Below are 15247 nucleotides of genomic sequence, written 5' to 3'. Positions count from 1 at the left end.
TGCATGGATGATCACTGTATGTTCAGACACACTTGTACTCTGCCCAGCATTGAAGTCTGATATTAGTTCTGATATTAGTTCTGTCACAGTTCGCCGCATGTCCTGTTTTAACAGTCTGCCCAGCCCACGACGTCCGACATCTACACTCCTGGAAATTGAAATAAGAACACGGTGAATTCATTGTCCCAGGAAGGGGAAACTTTGTTGACACACTCCTGGGGTCAGATACATCACATGATCACACTGACAGAACCACAGGCACATAGACACAGGCAACAGAGCATGAACAATGTCGGCACCAGTACAGTGTATATCCACCTTTCGCAGCAATGCAGGCTGCTATTCTCCCATGGAGACGATCGTAGAGATGCTGGACGTAGTCCTGTGGAACGGCTTGCCATGCCATTTCCACCTGGCGCCTCAGATGGACCAGCGTTCGTGCTGGACGTGCAGACAGCGTGAGACGACGCTTCATCCAGTCCCAAACATGCTCAATGGGGGACAGATCCGGAGATCTTGCTGGCCAGGGTAGTTAACTTACACATTCTAGAGCACGTTGGGTGGGACGGGATACATGCGGACGTGCATTGTCCTGTTGGAACAGCAAGTTCCCTGGCCAGTCTAGGAATGGTAGAACGATGGGTTCGATGACGGTTTGGATGTACCGTGCACTATTCAGTGTCCCCTCGACGATCACCAGAGGTGTACGGCCAGTGTAGGAGATCGCTCCCCACACCACGATGCCGGGTGTTGGCCCTGTGTGCCTCGGTCATATGCAGTCCTGATTGTGGCGCTCACCTGCACGGCGCCAAACACGCATACGACCATCATTGGCACCAAGGCAGAAGCGACTCTCATCGCTGAAGACGACACGTCTCCATTCGTCCCTCCATTCACGCCTGTCGCGACACCACTGGAGGCGGGCTGCACGATGTTGGGGCGTGAGCGGAAGACGGCCTAACGGTGTGCGGGACCGTAGCCCAGCTTCATGGAGACGGTTGCGAATGGTCCTCTCCGATACACCAGGAGCAACAGTGTCCCTAATTTGCTGGGAAGTGGCGGTGCGGTCCCCTACGGCATTGCGTAGGATCCTACGGTCTTGGCGTGCATCCGTGCGTCGCTGCGGTCCGGTCCCAGGTCGACGGACACGTGCACCTTCCGCCGACCACTGGCGACAACATCGATGTACTGTGGAGACCTCACGCCCCACGTGTTGAGCAATTCGGCGGTACGTCCACCCGGGCTCCCGCATGCCCACTATATGCCCTCGCTCAAAGTCCGTCAACTGCACATACGGTTCACGTCCACGCTGTCGCGGCATGCTACCAGTGTTAAAGACTGCGATGGAGCTCCGTATGCCACGGAAAACTGGCTGACACTGACGGCGGCGGTGCACAAATGCTGCTCAGCTAGCGCCATTTGACGGCCATCACCGCGGTTCCTGGTGTGTCCGCTGTGCCGTGCGTGTGATCATTGCTTGTACAGCCCTCTCGCAGTGTGCGGAGCAAGTATGGTGGGTCTGACACACCGGTGTCAATTTGTTCTTTTTTCCATTTCCAGGACTGGATATTGAGGGGTGGTCGCCAAACACCAAAACATTTGGACGTTGTTTCACTGTGGTTTCACCACGTGTTGAAGACACTCACCACTGCACTCCTCGAACGCCCGACAAGACGTGCGGCTTCCGAAAAGGCTCCGGGTCATACAATCTGCCGTCGGTGAAACTCAGATAGATCGCGCGCCTTCACTATTCTACAGCCGGACAGCACGCTCACCGATACTACACTCGCCATGTCGGTCAGTCCTCGCCAGGTGAGGCTTCTATCACAGGGACGGGTTTATATCGACAGTTGGTCGGTGGTCATAAATTTCTATCTGATTAGTGTAATATCAGCTAGTAACAACTGTAATTGGTAAACTCATACAAATACCTGTGTATAACACATAGTAGGGTCATGAAGTGGGTCACATAGCCTCAGTCGTTGGTACAGTGGGTAGCAGAACTCGGTTTTTTGGCAGAAGGCTATGGAACCGCAATCTGTCTATAAAAGAGATTGCTTGCAAATCATTCGTGCAACCAATCTTAGAATATTGGTGAAGTGTGTGAGACTCATATCAGATCGGTCTAACAGCGGCTGCTGAACATATACAGAGAATGGCAGCGAAAAGGATCGTATGTTTCTTTGGCCCTCGGGAGAGTGTCACAGAGATATCTAAAGAACAGAACTGGTAGACGTTTCCAAATAAAGAAAACACTCGCGGTCGAGGGATAATGTCTTTAACTAATAAGCAAAACATTCACGGTCCCAGGTTTTAACCTCGTCACTGCTTAAAGTTTGAATAAAAATTATCAGCAATAGCGGCTAAAGGCTTTAGGTTCACAAGCCATCTTCGGTATGCCAGCAACCTTGTCGAAGAAGGAGCCGGAGCTGACAGAGGTCCACAACACTATTGTCCTTGGTTTGGGAAACTTCCCCTGAAAGGCATGAAATCAACAATAATCAACCATATGATGGTGTAGAAGCCAATGGAAACAACTGTATTAAAGGCACATAATGTGTATCCACAGGGCTTGTCTCCTGTAGGTGAAAAAGTGTGATGATAGTTTCTCCAGTGGCTAAAGATTGCTGACTACTCCCCCATTCGGATCTGAGAGAGCAGACTGCAAAGGGGGTGGAGTCCATGAGAAAAAGAGCCTAAATATAGATATACTTCGGGCCAGTGAAGCGCAGTGTAATGCAGAGAAGGATTTCTGGTCAGGCAGGAATAGAGTAATATCAACAGCAGCAGAAAATATTGTAGTGAAATAAGTACTCGTTATAAACAGGAAGGTAGGACAGAGAGTGAATTACAGTGATAGGGTTGCTCTCATCAGAAACTATAGCAAACGAATACCGACAACAATACTTCAGATACGCATGCTGACGTCAAAAACCGAGAATGAAGAGCTACAGAAAGTATATGACGATAGTGAACTGGTGGTTCAGTGCGCAGAGAGATATGAGAATCTAATAGTCTTGGGAGACTGGAATGCGGCTATAGGGGAAGGAGTAGAAGAAGGGGTTACAGGAGAATGCAGGTCTGGTACTAGGAACGAGGGAGGAGAAAGCTACTGAGTTATGCAATAAATATCATTAGTAGCGAATAATCTGTTCAAAAATCTCAAGAAGAGAAAGTATATTGAGAAGAGACCGGGCGATACGGGAAGATTCCAGCTACATTACCTCATAGGGTGGCAGGGATTCCCTACCGAGATACGGGAATGTGAGGCGCAGATATAGAGTCAGAATACAATTTAGTAATGATGAAGAGTAGACTGAAGTTTAGCAGGCCAGTCAGGAAGAATTAACGAGCAAGGAAGTAGGGTACGACGGTACTAGAAATGAAGAGGTACGCGTGAAGTTCTCTGTGGCTATAGATAATGAATATCTCATTAGGCAGTTCAGCTGAAGACGAATAGACATCTCCAAGGAGGGTAATCGCAGAAATTGGAAAGAAAAAAGCAGGTACAAGGAGGGTAACTGAGAATAAAACTATGACTAGTAGATGAAATACTTCAGTTGATCGGCGAAAGAAAGAAGTACAAAGTGTTGAGGGATATCCACCAAGAAGTCGCTTACGAATGAAATAAATAGCAAGTACAAGGAAGCCAAGGTGAAATGGCCGCATTAAAAATATGAAGAAATCGAAAAAGAAATGACTGTGGAAAGGCGTCACTCAGCATGTTTATAGAAAAGTCCAAACGCCCGTCGGTGAAATTAAAAGCAAGGGTGGAGAAATAAAGAGTGTAATAGAAATTGCAGAGAATAGAAAGGGCAAGTGGAAAGAATACATTAAAGGACTTGACTGATGACGAGACAGAATAAGAAACTGGAGCCGACAGGGAAGAGATACGGACTCCAGCCATAGAATCAGAATTTAAAAGCTCTTTGGAAGACTTAAGGCCTAATAAGGCTGAAGGGATGGAGAAAATTCCATCAGAATGTCTAAAATCGTTGGTGTAAGTGGCAACAAAAAGACTGTTCACGTGGGTGGGTAGAATTTGTGAGACTGGCGAAATATCGTCAGAGTTTCGGAAAACATCATACGTGGAATTCCGAAGATAGTACCAATTTTACTAACAAGAATAATGCACAGAAGATTGGAAAATAAAACTGAGTATGTTAGATGACGATCAATTTGGCTTTACGGAACGTAAAGTCACCAGAAAGGAAGTTATGACGTAGTTGATAACCGAGGGAAAAGTGAATAGAAATAATAGTCGTGGATAATAATTTGACATGTTTTTTGTTTGTTTAAAACGTAAAAATTATTATCCACGACTATGTGGAGAAGCTATTTAAATTTACAAGCATCAGAATAATTTTAATGGGAAAGAGGAGGCAATGAAACTTAGCGACATATGGACAGTAGCTCTGCAGAATCGCTAGACAGTTTTATCTTCGACAAGACGACAATCGATAGTTAAGTTTTATCTCTGACAAGGATTATCTCTGTTCATCACGTGTTGTTACTTTGACCACATCCTCTTTCCTACAGTATTTATATCGCTTTCGGACGTTCGACCGGTCAATCGGTAAGACTCAGGGGAGGAGTGCTTCTGAGGATATCCAGCGCGGTCCTGAACGAAACGTCAGGAACAGAATGTCTACATCTACATCTATATCATACTCCGCAAGCCGCCTAATGGTGTGTGGCGGAGGGTACTTTCGGTACCTATCTGATCCCTCCAAACCTGTTCCACTCGTGAATAGTGCGTGGGAAGAATGACTGTCGGTCCGGTAAACCTCTGTATTGGCTGTAATTTCTCGAATTTTCTCCTCGTAGTCAATAAGCGAGATGTATGTTGGGGGAAGTAATTTGTTGTCTGACTCCTCCTAAAAAGTGCTGTACCGAAATTGCAATAGTAAATCTCTCCGTGATGCATAACCCGTCTCTTGTAACGTCTGCCAGTGCAGTTTGTTTGGCATCTCTCTCACCAGTTAAACGATCCCGTAACGAAACGTCCGCAGCTCGTGGTCGTGCGGTACCGTTCTCGCTTCCCGCGCCCGGGTTCCCGGGTTCGATTCCCGGCGGGGTCAGGGATTTTCTCTGTCTCGTAATGACTGGGTGTTGTGTGATGTCCTTAGGTTAGTTAGGTTTAAGTAGTTCTAAGTTCTAGGGGACTGATGACCGTAGACGTTAAGTCCCATAGTGCTCAGAGCCATTTGAACCATTTCGTAACGAAACGCGCCGCTCTTCGTTGGATCTTCTCTATCTCCTCTATCAGTCCTACCTGACAGGGATGCCAGATAGATGAACAGTACTCAAGAGTCGGGCGACCAAGCACCTTTTAAGTGGATGAGTTACATTTCCATAATATTCTTCCGATGAATCTGAGTCTGGTGCCTGCTTTTCGTACTATCTGGTCGTATGTAAAGTACACAAGCGGCAAGACGCAGTCAATACCTTCGCTGCGCAGTGCCGATGGTACTGTTATCGACGACTGCGCCGCTAAAGCGGAGTTATTGAACGCAGTTTTCCGAAATTCCTTCACCAGGGAAGACGAATGGAATATTCCAGAATTTGAAACACGAACATCTGCTAGCATGAGTTTCTTAGAAGTAGATACCTTAGGGGTTGCGAAGCAACTCAAATCGCTTGATACGGGCAAGTCTTCAGGTCCAGATTGTATACCGATTAGGTTCCTTTCAGATTACGCTGATACTATAGCTCCCTACTTAGCACTCATATACAACCGCTCGCTCACCGATAGATCTGTACCTACAGATTGGAAAATTGCGCAGGTCGCACCAGTGTTCAAGAAGGGTAGTAGGAGTAATCCATTTAACTACAGACCTATATCATTGACGTCGGTTTGCAGTAGGGTTTTGGAGCATATACTGTATTCAAACATTATGAATCACCTCGAAGGGAACGATCTATTGACACGTAATCAGCATGGCTTCAGAAAACATCGCTCTTGTGCAACGCAGCTAGCTCTTTATTCGCACGAAGTAATGGCCGCTATCGACAGGGGATCTCAAGTTGATTCCGTATTTCTAGATTTCCGGAAAGCTTTTGACACCGTTCCTCACAAGCGACTTCTAATCAAGCTGCGGAGCTATGGGGTATCGTCTCAGTTGTGCGACTGGATTCGTGATTTCCTGTCAGGAAGGTCGCAGTTCGTAGTAATAGACGGCAAATCATCGAGTAAAACTGAAGTGATATCAGGTGTTCCCCAGGGAAGCGTCCTGGGACCTCTACTGTTCCTGATCTATATAAATGACCTGGGTGACAATCTGAGCAGTTCTCTTAGACTGTTCGCAGATGATGCTGTAATTTACCGTCTAGTAAGGTCATCCGAAGACCAGTATCAGCTGCAAAGCGATTTAGAAAAGATTGCTGTATGGTGTGTCAGGTGGCAGTTGACGCTAAATAACGAAAAGTGTGAGATGATCCACATGAGTTCCAAAAGAAATCCGTTGGAATTCGATTACTCGATAAATAGTACAATTCTCAAGGCTGTCAATTCAACTAAGTACTTGGGTGTTAAAATTACAAACAACTTCAGTTGGAAGGACCACATAGATAATATTGTCGGGAAGGGGAGCCAAAGGTTGCGTTTCATTGGCAGGACACTTAGAAGATGCAACAAGTCCACTAAAGAGACAGCTTACACTACACTCGTTCGTCCTCTGTTAGAATATTGCTGCGCGGTGTGGGATCCTTACCAGGTGGGATTGACGGAGGACATCGAGAGGGTGCAAAGAAGGGCAGCTCGTTTTGTATTATCGCGTTATAGGGGAGAGAGTGTGGCAGATATGATACACGAGTTGGGATGGAAGTCATTACAGCATAGACGTTTTTCGTCGCGGCGAGACCTTTTTACGAAATTTCAGTCACCAACTTTCTCTTCCGAATGCGAAAATATTTTGTTGAGCCCAACCTACATAGGTAGGAATGATCATCAAAATAAAATAAGAGAAATCAGAGCTCGAACAGAAAGGTTTAGGTGTTCGTTTTTCCCGCTCGCTGTTCGGGAGTGGAATAGTAGAGAGATAGTATGATTGTGGTTCGATGAACCCTCTGCCAAGCACTTAAATGTGAATTGCAGAGTAGTCATGTAGATGTAGATGTAGATATGGTAATTCCACTTAAGGAGGCTCTGGGTAGTTACGCCTGGATATTTTGCGGCAGACGCTGCCTCCAGCTGTTTGTCATGATTAGTGTAGCTGTACAGTATTGGATTTCTTTTCCTACGTAGGCGCAATATGTTACATTATTTAGATTCAGGGTCAACTGCCAGGGAATGCACCATTCCTCCATTCTCTGCAAGTCCTTCTGCAAATTCTTACTACCTTTGGGCGTTGCTACTTTGGTACCGAAAACTGCACCATCTGCGAATAGCCTTAAAGAGCATCCGATGCTTTCTACTCAGTCATTTATATAGACTCCTGGAAATTGAAATAAGAACACCGTGAATTCATTGTCCCGGGAAGGGGAAACTTTATTGACACATTCCTGGGGTCAGATACATCACATGATCACACTGACAGAACCACAGGCACATAGACACAGGCAACAGAGCATGAACAATGTCGGCACTATTACAGTGTATATCCACCTTTCGCAGCAATGCAGGCTGCTATTCTCCCATGGAGACGATCGTAGAGATGAAGGATGTAGTCCTGTGGAACGCCTTGCCATGCCGTTTCCACCTGGCCCCTCAGTTGGACCAGCGTTCGTGCTGGATGTACAGACCGCGAGAGACGACGCTTCATCCAGTCCCAAACATGCTCAATGGGGGACAGATCCGGAGATCTTGCTGGCCAGGGTAGTTAACGTACACCTTCTAGAGCACGTTGGGTGGCACGGGATACATGCGGACGTGCATTGTCCTGTTGGAACAGCAAGTTCCCTGGCCGGTCTAGGAATGGTAGAACGATGGGTTCGATGACGGTTTGGATGTACCGTGCACTATTCAGTGTCCCCTCGACGATCACCAGAGGTGTACGGCCAGTGTAGGAAATCGCTCCCCACACCACGATGCCGGGTGTTGGCCCTGTGTGCCTCAGTCGTATGCAGTCCTGATTGTGGCGCTCACCTGCACGGCGCCAAACACGCATACGACCATCATTGGCACCAAGGGAGAAGCGACTCTCATCGCTGAAGACGACACGTCTCCATTCGTCCCTCCATTCACGCCTGTCGCGACACCACTGGAGGCGGGCTGCACGATGTTGGGGCGTGAGCGGAAGACGGCCTAACGGTGTGCGGGACCGTAGCCCAGCTTCATGGAGACGGTTGCGAATGGTCCTCTCCGATACACCAGGAGCAACAGTGTCCCTAATTTGCTGGGAAGTGGCGGTGCGGTCCCCTACGGCATTGCGTAGGATCCTACGGTCTTGGCGTGCATCCGTGCGTCGCTGCGGTCCAGTCCCAGGTCGACGGGCACGTGCACCTTCCGCTGACCACTGGTGACAACATCGATGTACTGTGGAGACCTAACGCCCCACGTGTTGAGCAATTCGGCGGTTCGTCCACCCGGCCTCCCGCATGCCTACTATACGCCCTCGCTCAAAGTCCGTCAACTGCACATACGGTTCACGTCCACGCTGTCGCGGCATGCTACCAGTGTTAAAGACTGCGATGGAGCTCCGTATGCCACGGCAAACTGGCTGACACTGACGGCGGCGGTGCACAAATGCTGCGCAGCTAGCGCCATTCGACGGCCTACACCGCGGTTCCTGGTGTGACCGCTGTGCCGTGCGTGTGATCATTGCTTGTACAGCCCTCTCGCAGTGTCCGGAGCAAGTATGGTGGGTCTGACACACCGGCGTATAGTGGGTATGCGGGAGGCCGGGTGGACGAAACGCCGAATTGCTCAACACGTGGGGCGTGAGGTCTCCACAGTACATCGATGTTGTCGCCAGTGGTCGGTGGAAGGTGCACGTGCCCGTCGACCTGGGACCGGACCGCAACGACGCACGGATGCACGCCAAGACCGTAGGATCCTACGCAGTGCCGTAGGGGACCGCACCGCCACTTCCCAGCAAATTAGGGACACTGTTGCTCCTGGGGTATCGGCGAGGACCATTCGCAACCGTCTCCATGAAGCTGGGCTACGGTCCCGCACACCGTTAGGCCGTCTTCCGCTCACGCCCCAACATCGTGCAGCCCGCCTCCAGTGGTGTCGCGACAGGCGTGAATGGAGGGACGAATGGAGACGTGTCGTCTTCAGCGATGATAGTCGCTTCTGCCTTGGTGCCAATTATAGTCGTAAGCGTGTTTGGCGCCGTGCAGGTGAGCGCCACAATCAGGACTGCATACGACCGAGGCACACAGGGCCAACACCCGGCATCATGGTGTGGGGAGCGATCTCCTACACTGGCCGTACACCTCTGGTGATCGTCGAGGGGACACTGAATAGTGCACGGTACATCCAAACCGTCATCGAACCCATCGTTCTACCATTCCTAGACCGGCAAGGGAACTTGCTGTTCCAACAGGACAATGCACGTCCGCATGTATCCCGTGGCACCCAACGTTCTCTAGAAGGTGTAAGTCAACTACCCTGGCCAGCAAGATCTCCGGATCTGTCCCCCATTGAGCATGTTTGGGACTGGATGAAGCGTCGTGTCACGTGGTCTGCACGTCCAGCACGAACGCTGGTCCAACTGAGGCGCCAGGTGGAAATGGCATGGCAAGCCGTTCCACAGGACTACATCCAGCATCTCTACGATCGTCGCCTTGGGAGAATAGCAGCCTGCATTGCTGCGAAAGGTGGATATACACTGTACTAGTGCCGACATTGTGCATGCTCTGTTGCCTGTGTCTATGTGCCTGTGGTTCTGTCAGTGTGATCATGTGATGTATCTGACCCCAGGAATGTGTCAATAAAGTTTCCCCTTCCCGGGACAATGAATTCACGGTGTTCTTATTTCAATTTCCAGGAGTGTAGGAACAGAGCGAACTGAGTTTCACCGGATCTCTGTTTACGGAATCCAAGCTGATTTTTTAAAGCAGATGTTCATTTTCCAACAGCGTCATAATTCTTGAGCATCAAACATGTTCCATAATTCTACAACAGACTGCCGTCAACGATGTGGGTCTATAACTGTGTTGATCTGTCTTACGGTCTTTCTTAAAAACGGGAATGACCTGCGCTACTTTCCAGTTGTTAGGTACCTTTGGTTTGATCAAACTATCTATGGTACATTACTGCTAGAAGAGGTGCAAGTTCTTTCGCATAATCTTTATAGACTCTTATAGGTATCTCATCTGGTCCTGAAGCCTTTCCACTACTAAGTGATTGTAGCTGCTTTTCAGTTCCACGTTCGGTTATCTCAATATGTGCTATTTCGATATTCCTACGACTGTCGAAAGAAGGGATAGTGTTACTATCTTCCGTGGTGAAACAACTTAGGAAGACCGAAATCAGTATTTCAGCGTTCCCTCTGTTATCTCTGGTTTCGATGCCGCTGTGGTCGCTGAGAGAATTAATAGAATGTTTTTGACCGACTTACTGATTTTACATACAACCAAAATCTCTTAGGGTTTTTTCTCAGGTCGGATGACAAAGTCTTACTTTCAAAATCATTGAACGCTTCTCTTATTGCTCTCCTTACGCTCATTTTGCTTCCTTCAGCTCTCGTTTGTCAGCTAGGTTTTTACTCCTCTTCAATCTGAGATGAAGTGCTCTTTGTTTATGTAGCGCGTTTCTAACACAGCTATTTAGCCACTGTGGGTCTTTCCCGTCCCTTACAACCTTACTCGGAACACATTTGTCTAGGACGTACTGTACAATGCCTAGGAATTTTTTCCTTTGCTCTCCACATCTTCGTCCTCGTCGCAGAACATTTGATGATGACTGCTGAGATATTCTGAAATTTGAATCTTGTCACCCTTGCTGAGAAAGTACATCTTCCTACCTTTTTTAACATTCCTTGTAGTACCTGTCGTCATAGATGCTGTTACAGCGTTATGATCACTGATACCTGCCTCTACGTCAGCTGATTCGATAAGTTCCGGTCTGTTTGTTGCCAGGAGGTCTAAGACGTTACCCTCATGAGTTGGTTCTCTATCTACGTAAGTTGGAACTTAAATAGTGGCAACTCTGCTGTGGAGACACTATGCAATGGAAACTGTTATTGTCGCTGATAGCTCAAGTTGTTGACATATCGACCTTACCTCCGAGCAAATGGACGTCACCCGCGTGCTCACAATCGAGGTAAAGCCAGTCACCTGTAAGCGAGTAGCCTTACGTAACGGTGCCACTATGTTTTCGAAACAGGAGTAACGGAGATGGATCAAGATTGAATGTGCCAGAGGTCGTATAGTAAGACAGTATCAGCAAGTCTTCAAGAGGCGTGTGGGGATTCGGCGTTGCCGTACAGAACAGTGGCACGTTGGGTAAGAACCTTCAACGAAGTTCGGCAAACTGTGGCAGGCATGCATTGGGCAGGGCGTCCTAGCGTCTCTGAAGAAGAAGTGAATGCTGTTGAAGCGTTAGTGGACAGTGAGTTCACCCAAGAAACCTGATTAGCGCATGCGACTGTGCTTCGCATCCTGAATGAACGCCTGGGCATACGAATAATTGCATCTAGATGGGTTCCGTATGACTTGACAGAAATGCAGAAATGGATGTGTTACGACGATGCTCAGACGCACTTGGAGCGCTATGAGCGCGAAGGAGAGGCTTTCTTGCGCAATATCGTAACAATGGATGAGACTTGGGCCACATAGTACGAGCCAAACCTGAAACGCCAATCCAGCTAATGGTGTCATTATGGATCACTGCAAAAGTCGAAAGTGAGCCAGAGCCCCAGTATGGTGAAAGTTATGGTGATTCTCGTGTACGTCTGTGATGGTGTTATCCTAACGCGTTACGTTTCTCCACGGCAGATCATCAATGCACAGTATTACTGTTCCTGTGTGGAGCATCACCTGCGACCAGCTTAGCGAAAGAAGCGGCGACACATTCTACGCAACCCACATACCATTTTGCACGACAATGCGCGGGCGCATACAGCGCAGGCTGTGTCTGCTCTGTTGGGTCGATGGGATTGGGAAGTACTGTACCAACCACCATACTCCCCGGAATTAGTTCCTTGTGACTTTGATGTGATTCCGAAGAGGAAAAAACCACTTCGTGGCATTCGCTTCAGAACTGTTCCAGAGATTCGACAGGCAGTAAACCGCTCAATTCGCACAATGAACAGAACAGGCTCTGCTAACGATATACTACGTCTTCCACATCGCTGGCAACAGGTTCTACACAACGATTGTGACTACTTTGAAGGACAGTAATAGGTGCAAACATGTAACTTTTTTGTGTCGGTTGTGAATAAGTAGTTGCCTCTATTTAAGTTCCGACACTCGTATCTGCTCAAGGTAATTTTCGGACAAGACATCCAGAACAGTGCCACACGATTCCCTGTCTCTGGAACCAGTTTTGATGGCATAACACTCCCAATCTATACATGGAAAGTTGAAGTCACTCCCTATTGCACCGGCATGATCAGGAAAATTGCTAATGATATTCTACAAGTTCTGTCTGAAGCGCTCTAAAACTACAGATCCTAATCCAGGTGGTCTATAGAAGCATCCGAAGAGTTTCTTGGACCACGACCTGACGTCCTGAAAAGTTTACTAGAAGCTATGTGATTCGGTCGTGAAAGCCTTCATTCTGTGATAGGATATGTGTGAAGACACTTGGGGATAACGTAGGTTGCAGTTGCTACTCTGAGATAAAATGTTTGCCACTGTAGAGGAATTCGTGGAGGGACGCCTCAAACCATCAATGACCGATGACTCAAGAAAGGAAAGGGAATCGTTACGGCAAGTTTAACTGTATTACTGCACGTACAGAGGCATTTAAACAATCATTCTTCCTGAGCTCCATACGTGAGTACAATGATGTAAAGACCTCACATATTATAGAGTTAGAAGTAGATGCTTTTCCTACAATTAGGTGTACATTGTCATTCGACTTGATGTACTCCTACGGCTTATTTATTTGTTGCCCAGCGAAATGTTTCCATAGACCTTTGTTTCCTGCTGTTGTCCACAACCAGATAAAGCCTACAAGATTCTTCAGTTGTTAATCCCAGCAGTTGGGTTATCTGCGCTGTGGTCTTCGTCTTTCTCTGGGACTACAGTCTAGTACGGACTTCGTCCATCTTCCGCCGTTTCTTTCGTGTGATATGTACTGCCCGTTTCCATTTTACAGCTTTTAACCTTTCCACAACCTCCGGAATGCCTCTTCTTGCTCTTATGTCTTCACATCTTCTCCGGTTTATCTTAGTGTTCCCTTGTAGTGACCCCTCCATAGCTCTCTGAGACGTTCGCAGTTTCTTCGACAAACTTATTTAAAATCCAAGTTTCACACCCGTATGTTAGTACGGGAAGAATATACTGTTTGAGAACAAACTTTTGTAAAATTGATGTATTACATTTAAAAGCTGTGGCGTTTCTTCCATAAAGATAAATTTTGCTTCCTCCAATTTTTAAATATGCATTGGAAGAACAGTTCTGTGCCTGAAAAATGAAACACAGCTAAAGTTATTTCTATATATTTTATAAGACATAGGAAATTATAGAGGAATAAATCTACTAAATGCAGATATAAAATCTTTGGGCTGGTACTTAAGCAACGATTACAAACATCGCTGATACAGTAATCTCTGAAGAACAATCACGCTTTAGGAAGGGACGTTCGTGTTGTGATAATATATTCATAGTAATGAAATTGTTGAGAAACGTCACGAATTCGGCTTACAAACGCTTTTAGGATGTATTGATTATGAAAATGCATTTAATAAGGTCAGTAGACCGCTTTTGTGGTACATATTGGAAAGATTTTTCCTAAGTACCTTATTAACACCATAAAGAGTCTAGGATATGTAGATACAACAGTAGTTATAAGCTTAGGTTCGAAAACGTCAGATGAAATTTTAATAAATCAGGGTGTTCGACAAGGGCGCAGTCTATCACCCACTGTATTTAATTTAGATACTGCCGACCTAGTTATGAAGTGGAAAGATGAAATACTGTTAGGGATTAAAACAGAATCTAGTGTACCGTTAAATACTCTGTTATGTGCTGATGAGCAGATAAATATGCAGGAACAAAAAGATAATTTACAAAGAGCAGTATAACTTAACTATATATGCAAAGAAGACGAAGATAATTGCTGTAAAAGGAAAGAATTCAGTCAGATCTAAAAAAAATAAAAATTTAATGAGAAAGCTTTAGAAAAAGTATGCACTTCATTTATCTAGGATGTCATACTACTTTTAACTGTGACGAAGATATTCAGAACAAGGTTAATAAATGTAGAGCTATCTGTGGAACAATTAGAAGAACTTTGGGGAAAAAAAACAAGAAAGAAAACAAGTGAGATTCTATAAAGTTACTGCTGAATCTAGTGTTGCATATGGTTCCAAACCGGGAATAGTAAATAAAACAACAAGGCTCACCTATATAAGCATCAGAGGTGAAGTTCATGAGAGGTTTAAGGGACTGTTATAACGAAATGGATAAAACAAAGTCTGAAACGACAAGATCAGATTAAAAAATCTTCCCAGTTAATGACATGACAGAAGACAATGGAACGAAGCGGATGTATCGTTTTCATAGAATGACAGAAAATAGAGCGCTAAAAAAAGGTAACAAATTATCGGCCGAAAGGAAAGAGACACCTATGTAGACCTCGTAAGAGATGGCTGATGGATGGACGTTAGAGACAGGAACAAGTGATTTTAACACATAATACACATAATCCTTGGAAGAACATGACTATGATGATGATGATGCGTATAAGCCGAGAATGGTTTACCATGAAGTGAAAGAATATCGCCCTAGACCTGTTGCGCTGTAAGTGTGCGGCATTTAACAACCAAAGTGGTTCTACTATGAAAAGAAATGGCACTGCAGACCATCACGCCTGGTTGTCTTGCCGTCTGGCTAGAGACATTCAGACTGGAATCCCACCTCCGTCGTTGCCCCTCTAGTCACGTCTTCCGTAACTATCGGGCTCACTTAGAAGCGGGACTCATGACTGAAGGCAATTCTCTGATATTCCAGACCAAAGACGTATCTGGAGCGCCCCGAACAGTAGTGGGATGCAAAACCGACTGTCGCTGACGATACGGCTCGACAACCACTAATGCCGTAGCAGGATCCCTTTGTTGTCATCCCCGCCACCCTTACGAAACAGCCGTACGTCACCGATATTTTACGCCAGGTCTCCCTGTCTTGATGC

The 15247-nt window shown here is 46.5% G+C and overlaps 1 protein-coding gene across 4 annotated transcripts in view; it reads left to right on the top strand.

Annotated features, from left to right (window-relative positions):
* LOC126283710 (glutamate receptor ionotropic, kainate 2-like) overlaps positions 1 to 15247 on the top strand; it is a 651295-nt gene that overhangs the window by 616495 nt on the left and 19553 nt on the right. The gene's annotated exons all lie outside the window — the stretch shown is intronic.

Source organism: Schistocerca gregaria, chromosome 1 (assembly GCF_023897955.1).
Source record: "Schistocerca gregaria isolate iqSchGreg1 chromosome 1, iqSchGreg1.2, whole genome shotgun sequence".
Classification (NCBI taxonomy): domain Eukaryota; kingdom Metazoa; phylum Arthropoda; class Insecta; order Orthoptera; family Acrididae; genus Schistocerca; species Schistocerca gregaria.
Note: the sequence above shows the minus strand (reverse complement) of the source record. Positions and strands in the feature narration are given on the sequence as shown.